The sequence below is a fragment of the Triticum urartu genome, chromosome 2A (assembly GCF_056163025.1).
Source record: "Triticum urartu cultivar PI428250 chromosome 2A, HENAU_Tu73, whole genome shotgun sequence".
Classification (NCBI taxonomy): domain Eukaryota; kingdom Viridiplantae; phylum Streptophyta; class Magnoliopsida; order Poales; family Poaceae; genus Triticum; species Triticum urartu.
In genome coordinates, this window is record NC_141874.1 from 303,161,183 (window position 1) to 303,171,759 (window position 10,577).

The window sequence follows — 10,577 nt, forward strand, 5'->3', positions numbered from 1 at the left end:
ACAACTTCAAACCCGAGGTGTGGCATAAAAATAACAAGGCATTGATAAAGGTGGATGACTTAAAGGGCTCCTCGGATACCCGACATGTGAGATCTTCAGATTTAGCTCAGCAATCCTGAAGATAGAAGATGTCAAGATTTGTTGAACCAGTTTTCAAGACCGACGACCGAAGACAAAGAACAGTTCGGAAGAATCGAGGAGCATCCCCAACTTGAAGACCGATTTAGGGGGCTACTGACGGTGTCCTGGACTAGGGGGTACTCACCACGCCATCTCCCGGTCAGTTAGATTGGGCCGAGGCCCCCATGGTCGTATACTCATGGGTCAGTTCAGAGAGCTGCCGCATACAAGGAAGATTCCACAAGACTTGGTGGTCAAGACAAGGACTCCTCCCCCACGGGCGTATTCGGCTAGGACTCTTGTTATCCTAGGCCTGTGGTGCATTATATAAACCAGGGCCAGGCTAGTCGATAGATATACAAACAATCATACCATAGGCTAGCTTCTAGGGTTTAGCCTCTATGATCTCATGGTAGATCAACTCTTGTAATACTCATATCATCAAGATCAATCAAGCAGGACATAGGGTATTACCCCCATCAAGAGGGCCCAAACCTAGGTAAACATCGTGTCCCCTACCTCATGTTACCATCCGCCTTAGACACACAGTTCGGGACCCCTGTAACACCCTCGATGCGGCTATAGCTCCCACGTGTCGAGGCACGACTTAGAGGCATAACCGCATTGAAAGCAGTGTCGCAAGTCAGGCAATCATTACAACATCCCATGTAATACATAATAAAAAGGGGGAGATACATAGTTGGCTTACACTCGCCACGTCACATCAGAGTACATAAATAACATCCATCAAACAGACACTCATGGCCCGACTACGGCGCCAAAATGGAAAAGAACCCAACATGCGACAAGGCCGTGAATCAAACCCCAACTAGGCACCACTACTGATCATCGGGAAAGGAAACATAATAACGCTGAGAGTCCTCGTCGAACTCCCACTTGAGCTCGTACTCGTCACCTGGAGCGGAATCAGCCGGACCTGCATCTGGAGTTATAGTATCTGTGAGCCACAGGGACTCAGCAATCTCGCACCCTCGCGATCAAGACAATTTAAGCTTATAGGAATGGGTAAGGCAAATATATGTGGAGCTGCAGCAAGCGACTAGTATATGTGGTGGCTAACTTATTCGCAAAAGAGAGCGAGAAGAGGAGGCAAAGCACGAGCGAGAATCTAGAAGGATAACCTGCGCAAACATAACTCCAACACCGTGTCCACTTCCCGGACTCCGCCGAAAGAGGCCATCACGGCAACACACTCAGTTGATTCATTTTAATTAATTAAGGTTTAAGTTATCTACAACCGGACATTAACAAATTCCCATCTGCCCATAACCGCAGGCACGGCTTTCGAAAGTTCAAACCCTGCAGGGGAGTCCCAACTTAGCCCATGACAAGCTCTCACGGTCAACGAAGGAATAGACCTCCACCCGAGACACACCGATCAGACTCGGCAACCCGGTACAACAAGACAATTCGACAGGTTAAAACAAGACCAGCAACACCGCCTAAATGTGCCGACAAATCCCGATAGGAGCTGCACATATCTCTTTCTCAGGGCACACTCAGATAAGCAATCCGTACAACTAAAACCAGCCCTCGAGTTTCCCCGAGGTGGCGCCGCAAGGGGCTCTAGTTTGGACCAACACTCAGAGGAGCACTGGCCCGAGGGGGTAAAATAAGATGACCCTTGAGTCTGCAGAACCCAAGGGAAGGAAAAAGGCTAGGCGGAAAATGGTAAAACCAAGGTTGGGCATTGCTGGAAAATCTTTAATCAAGGCGAACTATCAAGGGGTTCCCATTATAACCCAACCGCGTAAGGAACGCAAAAATCCGGGAACGTAACACCGATATGACGGAAACTAGAGTGGAACAAAACACTAGGCGAGAGGCCGAGCCTTCCACCCTTCACCAAGTATATAGATGCATTAAGATAACATAGCAATATAATGATATCCCAACAAGTAAACAAATGTTCCAACAAGGAACGCCTCCAATCTTCACCTGCAACTAGCAACGCTATAAGAGGGGCTGAGCAAAGCGGTAACATAGCCAATCAACGGTTTGCTAGGACATGGTGGGTTAGAGGTTCAACATGGAAATTGGGAGGCTGACAAGCAAATGGTAGGCATCGTAGCATTGGCAAAGCAAGAGCGAGCAAACTAGCATAGCAAATATAGTAGTGATTTCGAGGGTATGATCATCTTGCCTGCACAGTTGTCAGAGTTGACTGGATCCTCACAAGCAAACTCAATGGGCTCCTCGGTAGCGAACTCGTCTCCCGGCTCTACCCAAACAAGACAAACAAGCATAAAGGATACAATCAACCACGTGCAAGACCAAGCAATATGATGAAATGATGATATGCTATATGGAATGCGATGCGGAATGCAAAATGCAAGATATGACAGGAAATGCATGAACCTGGCCTCAACTTGGAATTTCAAGGGTGCCACTGGATTGAGGGGATGCAATCGCTTGAAAACGATATAAAGATCATTGGAATCGGAGTTACGGATTGGAAATGGCAAGCGTTTTAAGATATGACACCGGTCTGCGATTTACAGCAAGTAGGCATCTAAATGCAACGAAATGAACATGCTACGGCCACCAAACAAGACAACAAAATACATGGCAGGGATTCACACAAGATGCTTATAAAAAGACTAGCACTGAGCCACGGCCAATTCATCCATTATGAGGTTCAAACAAGCATGGCAAAAACGCAAATGCAAAACAGATTCCAGACTTAGTGAAATTAACACTAGTCTGAAATTTCAGATCACGAAGCCCTCTTCGGAGCAGCAAAACAATATGATACATGACCTGAACATGACAAGTAAGAACATGGCATGGAGCTACTCAACAAGCTTAACAAAAGACCCAAAGTGACCTGGGTCCAAAAGGGTTCACAAAATATATTAACGGGCACACGAACATAGCTAAAACACAATCAGTTTTCAGACTTGGTGAAAACTGAGACATGCTGAAATATAACTCACGAAGGCATGTAAACGAGCTCGATGCACTCACCACGTTGCAAGTCACAGTAAGGCAAGCATACATCTATTAAGAAGGCACAAAGTACAATCTAGACATGGCAAGAACAATGGCATAGCATGCACGGATCAACTACAACAACGCCGGCAAAATCGCAAACGACTTGACGATCTGCCCAGATTCACCAAGAAGCAAAAGTAGAGCTCGATTGACTCAAGCTATGGTGCTCCATAATTGCAAAAAAAAGACACGGATGGATAGATCATAACATGAATAACAAAAGTCCCTTACTGATCATACTCAAAAGAGGCACGGATCACTAGGAAACAAGCTGAACATATGGCATCATGAACTAAAATATCACAGACTTAGTGAAAACAACTAAGTCCCTGAAAACAGATTTACCGGGTGCCTCACTTTGCAAGCTTGCACAAGTCACCACACACATCCTAAAAATGCATGGGTTGCACCTCTGGAAACAAGACAAAATGCTTAAAAAAACATATGAAGGACTCACAGGCATAGCATGCACACAATAATCATGGCAAAAATGACAAAAGTCTAAGATGAACTAGCAGATCTGACAATTAACTCACGAAGCCTCCTTCTAACAGCATTTAGGGCATCAAGATGAACCCAAATGAAAATGACGCAATGGAATGAAATGATGTACTCGTCGATACGAAGATTTTCATATATCATATGTCCAACACGGAGCTACAGATGCAAAGTTACGGGCGGTCAAATTAGGCATAAAAATCTGGAATGAGAGGGAAAAAGTCAACCGAGGAGAAGTTTGGATCTAGATCTGGCGCGTTTCCCGAGGAGTTCACCGGAGTTGAGCTCGAGCTGGCCGGAGTTGGAGCCCGCGGGGAGAGGCCGGGGCGGCGTGGTGCGGCGAGGGGGAGGCCGGGGCGTGGTGCGGCGGCGCCGGCGGGCGCGGACGGCGGCGGTGGCCCGCCGGAGCGGCGCGGGCGGCGATGGTGCGGCGAGGGGGCGAGGCGGCGGCCGGTCACCGGAGTTGGCACGGCGGCGGGGCGGCCGGGCTCGAAGACGAAGGCGGCGGGGCGCGGGTGCTGGGCGGCGGCGGCTCCGGGCCGGGAGGGCCCCGCACGGGCCTGCGGGCCGGCGGCGATGTGGGCACCGCCCGGGGACAGATGGCAGGACGGGAGTGGCTGGGCGCGATGGGGCGGACGTTGTCCGGTCCGCACCGGACACGTCCGTCGGCGGCAGATCTGAATCTTTTTTTTTAGGGTTTGGACGAGGGAGACGAGATCCGAAAAATGGAGGGGGTATATATAGGCATAGAGGGAGCTAGGAGACTCCAAATGAGGTGCGGTTTTCAGCCACGCGATCGTGATCGAACGCTCTAGGACATGGAGCAGAGTTTGGTGGGTTTTGGGTCAAATTGGAGGGGTGTTGGGCTGCAACACACACGAGGCCTTTTCGGTCCCTCGGTTAACCGTTGGAGTATCAAACGAAGTCGAAATGATACGAAACTTGACAGGCGGTCTACCGGTAGTAAACCAAGGCCGCATGACAAGTCTCGGTCCAATCCGGAAATGTTTAATCCCCACACACGAAAGAAAGCTAGAAATGACCACCGGAGGAGAACGAAGCACCGGAATGCAAAACGGGCAACGGGGAAAATGCTCGGATGCATGAGACGAACACGTATGCAAATGCAATGCACATGATGACATGATATGAGATGCAAGAAAACAAAAACAACACACGGAGACAAAGACCCGAACCCGAGAAATAAATATAACTTAACGCCGGAAACGGCAAGAGTTGGAGTACAAATTGGGAAAGTCGTATCTGGGGCGTTACAACCCTTACCCGAGATCCGCCAGTTTTGACACCGACACACGGGAACAAGATTGCGGCACCAGGCCATGCCAGAGTACAAGATACAAAGATCTTCGAAGGATGAACTTGCAGATCAAGAGGACCAAGATCAAGCCAGAGGAGCAAGATGCCACCAGGTGAATAGCTTGCCTTGCCGGGCAAGCGAGCCTGGCAAGGACGAGGGGTCCCCCGGAAGAAAACATCCAAGACATCCCGGCAAGGCCTGCGGGAATCACGGAGGCAAAACCACCTCATCCAACCACTCTGCCATGACGCACGTCATCAACCAGTGACGTGTCAAGCCGCAAAGTGGTTAAATGGCAGCCATTCCCCACATGGAGACCTCTTTCTATAGGAAATACCTACAAACGACACACATCCTGCGATGTGTCAATTGAGTAGGTGTGGAGATAGCAAGACAAGCCCAACAAGGCTTGCCGGGCAAGCAACAATGTGACGTTGAGCGGTGCATTTAATGCGCCCTGTCAGCCTGCAAAGTTAGGTATGATAGCACTGTTTGCTATCTTATCAGCGCATAATGACTGCTTTACCATTGTGGTGGCCCCTTAATCAATAAAAGGAGGCCCATGGCAACCGTAGAAAGGGTTAGAAGATTGGACACCAACACACCCATACGCGTGTAGCCACCGTAGTCCCTGTCGCGAAAGTGTACTACACTCCGACACCATTCTTCCACCATCAATCCACCAAAGGAGGAGTAGGGTTTTACGCCTTGCGGCGGCCCGAGCCTAGGTAAAATTGTGTACGTGATCTATGTCGTGCTGCCCCACGCTCTTTTGCTCTTTGTGCAACATGACATCCCCCCTGCCGAACCAGCAAGGGGCCCTTGGTCCCATAGGTGGCCGTGGTTTCCCACGACAGAAAACAAGCCCTTTATTGAGTACTTCCAGAAAAAAATTATTTGGGAACTCATCATTTACTACTAACTTGGTTGTTGATTTTTTTATTGATCTGTATATAAACCTCCGTCCTGGTTTAATGGTCCCCTTCGTACTTAGTGTAAAATTTTGACCGTAAATTTAACTAGCAAAGTGTCAATCCATGTCATAAAAAACTATATCATTAAAAACTATGTTAAAATATGGATCCAGTGATATGATTTTTGGTGACATGCATTAACATTTTATTAGTTAAATAGATGGTCAAAGTTTGACACAAAATACTACTAGTACTCCTACATTATTGGCGTCGGGTGCCTTGGCCAATGTATCATCTTCTTAGACAGGATGAGAGTAGAGGAATAGGGATACTGTAGATAGGAAGTCTTGGCGATCCATTATTCCCCATCTTGGTCAGAGAGAACTATTCAACTAGTCTTCACAGTGAGGTGATAATGAACGCTGAAGTAGATGGCCACATAATTAATAGGCTGAACCAGCGTGTTGGTGTTACTAAATCAGCCTTACCCAGTACTGCCATCATGTTTGCCAGTGGAGCACGCCTCTGCAAATACGCCTACACACCTCTCTCCTCCATTAACTGACATATGGGCCCTCTTGAGGTAGACCCACATGTCATCGTCTTAACTATTTACACTCCGAAGGGTGGTATATCCTAGTAGTAGTACTAGTACAATTGAGATTTGATGCACTTTCTTCCCCGTCTTTCCCTCCTCCTCCTCCTCCTCCTCTCTTCTTCTTCTTCCTCCTCTCTTCCCCATCATCAGCTGCGCACCATTTCTTCCCGCTCACTGCTTGCCAGCCCGCGCCATCTTCCTTTCTAGCTCGCGCGTACCATATCCCCCTGCTCACTACTCGGCCACACACGCCATATTCTTCGCTTGCCCGCCTGAATCCATTTCCCCGCTCGCTCGCAGGCACCGAAAACCCCAATCACTCAGCTCTGTAAAAACCCTATTGCAGAACCGACTGACACTTAGAGTCGCGACTGGAATTCCCTCCCCAATGTTCTCTTGGAGCAGATCTGTAATCGTATGGACCTGCTCAGCACCGTGCATCTGGCCGCATGCTCGGTGTCCTTGTACTGTCTACTCGTCTACAACCGGCCGAACCTTTTCAAGACACCCTGCTTGCTGATGCCCGATCCATGCAGGTGGCCCAAACACCAACTTGACGATCCTTCGAAGATTGTCATGGTGCCCATCGACATGCTACCACTACCCGTCCACCTATCCTTCATGTGTGGGCACTACTGGGCGGGCATGAAGGCCAACTAGATCATCCTCATCCACCAATCTGGTAGTCCTCGGAATCTCATGGATATCTACATCCAGCGAGAGATCACCCTTCCATCGTTGGATATCGCCGCCATCGAGCCTCGCGGCCTGCCGGATACTCCTTCCTACTACGCACGAGACGTGTCGAGCTTTTGGTGCAACCTATGTTTGCTGAAGGTTGTAATCTGCGAAGTGCCCACACCATCAAAAGACAACATGGATTACAAGCTCATTTCCTTGTTCGAGATGGGTTAGTCTATCTGGAATCCGGTCGGCATACATGGTTATGGCTCATCATCAATCCTATCGAGCCTCCATTTCTGTCTGATGTTATAGTGCATGATGGCATCGTTTACGTGGTCGACGCACAGATTAGCTTCCTATACTAGTGGAATCTATCGTCGTGTAATTTTTCTATCTCATCTCATCTTTACCTTATGAATATGACTGCCTATTGATTGTTACAAATTTAAAATAGATAGTATGTCTATAACCACATCATTGCTATATTTTCCTCTCATTTCCTAGATTTTTATGACCACACATGTTATTGTTAGAGTTTATATGAGAACAATTGGCATCTATTGATTGTTAGAATAGATATTATGAGTATAACCTCATGATTGCTATATGTTACTCTCATTTCCAATATTTCTATAACCACGCATGTTATTGTTAGAGTTGATATGAGAATAGTAGTAACTATTATGGTAGAATATGAATAGGCCATGTCATAGCTATTTTCCTCTCATTTTGACATGATGTGTGAACCATGACATATTGCTAGAATATGGAATCCATTGGCTTAATTTTTTTTAACTTGGGGTATGATTATGACCACGACATTCCAATTCTCTATCTATGATATGTGTCACTATTGTAAAAATCATAATTCCAGACATACTCTAAACATGATTGTATGTTTTTGTCCTCTTGGTCTCCAATTTGATTTGTTAATGATACATCTCCAACGTATCTAAATTTTTTTATTGTTCTATGCTGTTATATTATCATTTTTGGATGTTTTACAATCATTTTATATCATTTTTGGGACTAACCTGTTGACATAGTGCCCAGGGCCAGTTGTTGTTTTCAGCTTCTTTTTACATCGGAGGAAATCAATACTAAACGGAGTCCAAACACAGCAAAACTTTTTGTGGATTTTTTATGGACCAAAAGACACCTGTTGGGCCAATGAAGTACCAGAGGGGTGCTCCGAGGGGAGCAAAACCCACCATGGCACGCCTAGGGGCCCAAGTGCGCCCAGGTGGGTTGCGCCCACCTCGGTGGCCCCGACACCTCCTCTTTGCTCTATAAATACCCCAATATTCCATAAACCCTAGGGGAGTTGACGAAAATCAATTCCAGCCGCCGCAAGTTCCAGAACCACCAAATCCAATCTAGACACCATCACGGAGGGATTCATAATCCTCATTGGTGCCTCTCCGATGATGCGTGAGTAGTTCATTATAGACCTACGGGTCCGTAGTTAGTAGCTAGATGGCTTCCTCTCTCTCTTTTGATTCTCGATACAATGGTCTCTTGGAGATCTATATGATGTAATTCTTTTTTGCGGTGTGTTTGTTGGGATTCGATAAAATTTGAGTTTATGATCAAATCTTTGTTTTTATCCTTGAAAGTTATTTGAGTCTTTTGATATCTTATACGCATGATTACTTATAGCCTCGTATTTCTTCTCCAATATTTGGGTTTTGTTTGGCGAACTTGATCTATTTATCTTGCAATGGGTAGAGGTGCTTTGTGATGGGTTCGATCTTGTGGTGCTTGATCCCAGTGAAAGAAGGGGAACCGACACGTATGTATTGCTGCTATTAAGGATAACTAGATGGGGTCTATTTCTACATAAATAGATCTTGTCTACATCATGTCATCATTCTTATTGCATTACTCCATTTCTCCATGAACTTAATACACTAGATGCATGCTGGATTGCGGTTGATGTGTGGAGTAATAGTAGTAGATGCAGGCAGGAGTTAGTCTACTAATCCTGGACGTGATGCCTATATAATGATCATTGCCTGGATATCTTCATGATTATTTGAAGTTTTATCAATTGCCCAACAGTAATTTGTTTACCCACCTTATCCTATTTTTCTCGAGAGAAGCCACTAGTGAAATCTAGGGCCCCCGGGCCTTTTCTTTATTTTATTTGCCTTCGTGATCTATTTTTATTTGCTTTTATTTTCAGATCTATTAAACCCAAAAATACAAAAATACCTTGCTGCAATTTGTTGTTATTTATTTTATCTCACGTTCCCGCGAGATCTATTTATCGAATCTACTACAATTTTACCTATGTTTTTACCCGTGAGGGATTGACAACCCCTCTCTTACGTCGGGTTGCAAGTATTTGTTCTATGTGTGCAGGAGCTATTTACGTGGTGTTGCGTAGTTCTCCTACTGGTTCGATAACCTTGGTCTCATCACTGAGGGAAATACCTACCGTTGTTGTGCTACATCATCCCTTCCTCTTTGGAGAAATACCGATGTAATTCAAGCAAACATCAAAAGGAATTTCTGGCGCCGTTGCCGGGGAGGATCACGTCAAGATAGTCTCCCATCAACTTGCCAATTTCTGGTGCCATTGCCATGGACACATCCCCAACATCTACCAGGCTCCTAATCAATAATATCATCTCCTTGCAATTTAAATTATTTGCCATTTGCCTCTCGTTTTCCTCTCCCTCACATCACAAAAATTTGGCGTTTTATTCGCCCTCTTCTTCGTTCGCCGTTTTCTTGTCAAATCGCATGTTTGCTTGTGTTGCCATGTGTCTTCTATTTGATTGCCTCTTCGCTTGCTAAAAATAAATTGATATGGATCCTCATCCACTTGCTAATCTTTTCCAGAGATCTAATTATGACAAACCCATTGCTAGTGAATTGAGTTCACTAGATTATCTTTATGAAGTTTTGCTTGAGATTCATGAATCTAAAAATTGTGATGAAGTGTTAAAAGAAGGAATTTATAAAGTGACTCGTGATAGCTCCTTAGATGAAAAGAACTGTTGCAATGATGTTATTATAAATTCTATAAATGTCAATTGTGCTAATAATATCTAAAACCCCAAGCTTGGGGCTGCTAATATTGCTATGTCCGCTACTTATTGCAATGATCATCATTGGGGTGATTATGATTCTTATGATCTTAAAAATTTATTTAAACCTCATGATGAATATTCTTGCGATAATACTAAAAGTGGGTTTGGAAGAGAGTCAAATTTTGGTAAAAATAACCCCACATATTGGGAGAGTGTTCAATCTTATGAAATTTTTGATGAAAGTGTGCTTGGAGAGGTCATGACTTTATTCGTTGATAATCCCACTATTTTGGAAGAGTGTCAACGTTGCATGCATATGGATCATATAGAGAATATGTTATGTGATAGCTATATTGTTGATTTCGAATATGATCCCACATATAATTATTATG